Source organism: Hippocampus zosterae, chromosome 3 (assembly GCF_025434085.1).
Source record: "Hippocampus zosterae strain Florida chromosome 3, ASM2543408v3, whole genome shotgun sequence".
In the NCBI taxonomy this organism is placed as follows: Eukaryota; Metazoa; Chordata; class Actinopteri; order Syngnathiformes; family Syngnathidae; genus Hippocampus; species Hippocampus zosterae.
The window spans coordinates 13402517-13408347 of NC_067453.1; the positions used below are offsets into that span (position 1 = coordinate 13402517).

Genomic DNA, 5831 nt, shown 5'->3' on the forward strand with positions numbered 1-5831 from the left:
GATGCTCCAATGTTTTAAACTTCAGCCTGTTGCGTCTTTTACAAGCAATTTCCCCTGCTGTGGAGAACACACACTCACAAGGGACGGATGAGGCTGGCGTACAAAGGAACTCCTTTGCGAGGTGGAAGAGGTTTGGGAAAGAAGTGTGTTGGTCCTTCCAGTACAAACAGCGGGTCCCGGTCACGTGCAATATTCCCCTGTGCCAGGTACCGCTGGACCTCAGATACTGCATTTGCTGTTGCACCACCTCTTCCCAGTCTCCCCACCTCATCATCCAGATGACTCCACAGGCCACCAAAAAAAAACCCCAAACAAATTGGCATTTAGAACAGTTTCCAATAAACTAATAATGATGAGTAACATGCCTGATGTAGTTGCAGAGGGCTGCGATGATGGTCCAGGCTGGGCCTCGAATGTGCACCCGATGACACGCATGCACTCAGCCCGCAGTCTGGATACGGCCTCCGTGCACCTGGAGGAACTGCGGAATCCAAGTGATTTGAATCTGGGGTCTAGAAATGTTGCTAAGGTTAACACACTCATAGACTCCAAACTGGAAGCAGTGTATGTGACTCGACGCTTGAGGTGTTCATGGAGTTGTATGACTGGCTGTGTGTGCAGGGTTGAAGCGTGGCGCTCAAGTGCATAATAAAGCATTTTCATCATCGGGATGACCTTTGAACCTGAAACTTTCCTCTCTTCAGACAACTCCGCTGTAGCTTCATGGAATGGAGAAAGCACAAGTAGTGGTTCTCCTATAATGGTGAACTCATCAGCTGTCAGTGGAGCCAAATCTGTCTTTAGGGAGGCCAGAAATACCCACACTGGTTCCCTCTCACCATGCAGCCTTGACAGCATTTCATAGGTACTGTTCCAGCGTGTTGGCACCTCATTGATAAGTTTCAGGGTTGGACGTCCCATCTGTTGCTGCACCTGAGCAAGCTTCTCCTTGGCTGTAGTGCTTGAACGGAAATATGTAACAATGTGCCGAGCTTTGTGGGGCCCGGCCGGGCACAGCCCGAAGAGGCAACGTGGGTCCCCCTTCCCATGGGCTCACCACCCATGAGAGGGGCCAAAGGGGTCGGGTGCAATGTGAGCTGGGCGGCAGCCAAAGGCGGGGACCCTGGCGGTCCGATCCTCGGCTGCAGAAGCTAGCTCTTTGGACATGGAATGTCACCTCTCTGACAGGGAAGGAGCCCGAGCTGGTGTGTGAGGCAGAGAATTTCCGACTGGATATAGTCGGACTTGCCTCCACACACAGCCTGGGTTCTGGTACCAGTTCTCTCGAGAGGGATTGGACTCTCTTCCACTCTGGAGTTGCTCACGGTGAGAGGCGCAGAGCAGGTGTGGGCATACTCATTGCCCCCGGCTCAGTGCCTGTACATTGGGGTTAACACCGGTAGACGAGAGGGTTGACTCCCTCCGCCTTCGGGTGGGTGGACGGGTCCTGACTGTTGTTTGTGCATATGCACCAAACAGCAGCTCAGCATACCCTACCTTTTTGGAGTCCTTGGAGGGTGTGCTGGATAGTACTCCTGCTGGGGACTCCCTTGTTCTGCTGGGGGACTTCAATGGTCACGTGGGCAATGACAGCGAGACCTGGAGGGGCGTGATTGGGAGGAACGGCCCCCCCGATCAGAACTCGAGTGGTGTTTTGTTATTGGACTTCTGTGCTCGCCACGGATTGTCCATAACGAACACCTTGTTCAAACATAAGGGTGTCCATATGTGCACTTGGCACCAGGACACCCTAGGCCGCAGTTCGATGATCAACTTTGTAGTTGTATCATCGGATTTGCAGCCGCATGTTCTGGACATACGGGTGAAGAGAGGGGCGGAGCTGTCAACTGATCACCACCTGGTGGTGAGTAGGCTCCGATGGTGGGGGGAAGATGCCGGTCTGTCCTGGCAGACCCAAACGTATTGTGAGGGTTTATTGGGAGCGTCTGGCGGAATCCCCTGTCAGAAGGAATTTCAACTCCCACCTTCGACAGAGCTTTTCCCATGTTCCGGGGGAGGTGGGGGACATTGAGCCCGAGTGGACCATGTTCCGTGCCTCTATTGTTGAGCCGGCCAATCTGATTTGTGGCCGTAAGGTGGTTGGTGTCTGTCGTGGCGGCAACCACCGTACTCGCTGGTGTACACCAGCAGAAAGGGATGCCGTCAAGCTGAAGAAGGAGTCCTATCGAGCCTTTATGGTCTGTGGGACCCCAGAGGCAGCTGACGGGTATCGACTGGCCAAGCGGAACGCAGCTTCGGTGGTCGCAGAGGCAAAAACCAGAGCGTGGGAAGAGTTTGGTGAGGCCATGGAAGCCGACTTCCGGACGGCTTCGAGGAAATTCTGGTCCACCATACGACGTCTCAGGAGGGGGAAGCAGTGCACCACTAACACTGTGTACAGTGGGTATGGGGCGCTGTTGACTTCGACTCGGGACGTTGTGAATCGGTGGGCAGAGTACTTCGAAGACCTCCTCAACTCCACCAACACGTCTTCCTTGGAGGAAGCAGAGCCTGGGGACTCTGAGGTGGGCTCTCCTATCTCTGTAGTTGAAGTCACCGATGTGGTTAAAAAGCTCCTCGGTGGTAAGCCCCCGGGGGTTGATGAGATCCGCCCGGAGTTCCTCAAGGCTCTGGATGTTATGGGGCTGTCCTGGTTGACATGCCTCTGCAACATCGCGTGGTCCACAGGGAGAGTGCCTCTGGATTGGCAGACCGGGGTGGTAGTCCCTCTTTTTAAAAAGGGGGACCGGAGGGTGTGTTCTAACTACAGAGGGATCACACTCCTCAGCCTCCCTGGTAAGGTCTATTCAGAGGTGCTGGAGAGGAGGGTCCGTCGGGAAGTCGAGCCTCAGATTGAGGAGGAGCAGTGTGGTTTTCGTCCCGGCCGTGGAACAGTTGACCAGCTCTACACCCTTAGCAGGGTCCTTGAGGGTATGTGGGAATTCGCCCAACCAGTCTACAAGTGTTTTGTGGACTTGGAGAAGGCGTTTGACCGTGTCCCTCGGGGAGTTCTGTGGGGGGTGATTCGAGGGTATGGGGTACCGAACCCCCTGATAAGGGCTGTTCGGTCACTGTACCACCGATGTCAGAGTTTCTAGGCGCAGCCAAAGCGTTGAGGGGGTCCGTTTTGGGGGCCTCAGTATTGCATCACTGCTTTTTGCAGATGATGTGGTGCTGTTGGCTCCTTCAAACTTGGCTCTCCAACTCTCACTGGAGCGTTTCGCAGCCGAGTGTGAAGCGGTTGGGATGAAAATCACCATCTCCAAATCGGAAACCATGGTCCTCAGTCGGAAAAGAGTGGAGTGCCCCCTCCAGGTCGGGGAGGAGATCTTACCCCAATTGGAGGAGTTCAAGTATCTTGGTGTCTTGTTCACGAGTGGGGCAGGAGGGAGCGGGAGATCGACAGGCGGATTGGTGCAGCGTCTGCTGTGATGCGGACGTTGTATCGGTCTGTCGTGGTGAAGAAGGAGCTGAGCCAAAGGGCGAAGCTCTCAATTTACCGGTCGATCTACGTTCCAACCCTCATCTATGGTCACGAGCTATGGGTCGTGACCGAAAGAACGAGATCCTGGTTATAAGCGGCCGAAATGAGTTTTCTCCGCAGGGTGTCCGGGCTCTCCCTTAGAGATAAGGTGAGAAGCTCGGTCATCCGGGAGGGGCTCAGAGTCGAGCCGCTTCTCCTCCACATCGAGAGGAGCCAGATGAGGTGGCTTGGGCATCTGATTCGGATGCCTCCTGAGCGCCTCCCCGGTGAGGTGTTCCGGTCATGCCCCACCGGGAGGAGACCCAGAGGAAGACCCAGGACACGCTGGAGAGACTATGTCACCCAGCTTGCCTGGGAACGACTCGGGATCTCCCGGGGAGAGCTGGACGAAGTAGCTAGGGAGAGGGAAGTCTGGGCTTCTCTGCTAAAGCTGTTGCCCACGCGACCCGGCCCCGGATATACGGTAGATGATGGATGGATGGTGCCGAGCTTTGTTCCTAATGTCTGTAAGTGCAGGGACCTGATCGCACAATTTTCTAACTAATGAATTAAGACTATGTGCAATGCAAATTGAGTGGCATAATGGGAGGTGTCTAGTGAATGCGATCATGTTCGGTGCTGCGTCAGTCACAAGACACTTTACTTTGTTGGTTATGGCCCAGTCCTCCATCATGCCCCTTTTGACCTGGGCCAAATTGTCAGCAGTGTGATTTTGTGGAAAATATTGTACTCCCAACACTGATGAACACAACTGCATATTTGCATTAATGTAGTGACAGGTGAGAGCCAAGTAGGCCTCCATGTTCACAGAGGTCCACATGTCAGTCGTTATACTCACTGCCACAGCTTGCTGTACTTCCATTTTCACTTTTTCCCGTTCCTCCTTATATTTTTCGGCCACCATTTTCTTGATGATCTGAAAATTAAACCAAAAGCAAACATTATGTGGGATTCATCTACTACTTTATGGAACTTTCACACAGACCTTTCTCGTCGGCAAAACATATGAGGGTTCAAGGACCTGAATCAGCTCCTTGAACCCTTACTCTCCACAATGCTGAGGGGCTGGCAGTCCTTGATAATGAAGTTCAGCAGTGCCTGATCGAGCAGCTGCTTCCTGGAAGCTTGATTTTCAAACACGGAGTGGAGAGTCAACCAGTAATAATTAATGATTGCCAATTAATCATCAACATAGCAACCGTGAAAAGATGAGTGAACGTTTGTATACCTGGCGTAATACTGGGTGTCTCGCGAACTTCATTCTCATGCTTGGCCCGATAATGCCTCAGCATGGTGGAGGTGCTTCTGTTGGTGTATGACAATTCGACCCGGCAAATTCGACATTTCACCTGTAATGAAATGTGAATAAGAAGTAACTAAGAGTTACCTTGAAATGTATTTGGATTAGAATGGTAAAGGGTGGCCCACTTAAAAGTAGCCCGGATTTTTTTTTTAAATTAAAATATTTTTTTAATTTTTTTCAAAACATGTATTTAATTACGTGAATGTTACAAGTGACCCAAGTCTTTCCCAAACCTGTTTTTATTACTTACAGGTTACAAGAGATGCTGGAAGTGTTCCAAAACTGCTCCGGTTATACACGTTGGCGCTGAGCCAATTTTTGTTTGTTTTAGATTATACACGAACAGTAGTGCTCCTACCTTCTCCGGGTGCGTACCATACCTCAAGAAAATGGTGTTTTCCTTGCAGCAGAGAATAGTGATTGTGGAAGGCTATGTGCGAACCGGATCAATTAAGAAAACACAAGAGGCCTTCACTCGCGAGTACCCACAAACAAAACCACCGGCTAAACGTTGTGTTCAGAGCCTGGTTAAGAAATGGCGAGACACTGGCTCTCTCGCAAACGTGAAGAAGCAGAGACCTAAATTAGTCCGGACGCCCGAAGTTGTCAGTGATGTTCAGCAGCGAATTACAAATAGCCCTCACAAGTCAACTCGGAGACTATCCCAGCAAGTTGGTGTATCACGAACGACATGTCAGCGTGTACTGAATTCTCTGAAACTGAAACCATACCGAATTTCATGTGTTCAGGAACTAAAGCAGCCCGATAAAGCTAAACGCATTAATTACTGTACATGGTTGCTGACTAGCATTGCAGACGGACTTTTGGACCCACTGCTATACTTTATGTCGGACGAAGCATGGTTTCACTTATCAGGATACGTAAATTCCCAGAATACGCGGTACTGGTCTTCTGTGAATCCCCACATGACACGCGAAAAACCACTACATGACCAGAAAATCGGTGTTTGGTGTGCAGTTTCAGGAACACGGATAGTGGGCCCATTTTTCTTTGAATCAACAGTGAATACCGATGTTTATCTGG

At 51.3% G+C, this 5831-nt stretch overlaps 1 long non-coding RNA gene across 1 annotated transcript; it reads right to left on the reverse strand.

Moving 5' to 3' along the window:
* Positions 1 to 343: 343 nt before the first annotated feature.
* On the reverse strand, positions 344 to 4518 carry LOC127598209 (uncharacterized). Its single transcript, XR_007961876.1, has 3 exons — positions 4470 to 4518; positions 4323 to 4400; positions 344 to 505 (listed from the first exon to the last, which is right to left on the reverse strand). It is a non-coding gene; the product is annotated as an uncharacterized LOC127598209 (long non-coding RNA).
* Between the last annotated feature and the right edge of the window lie 1313 nt (positions 4519 to 5831).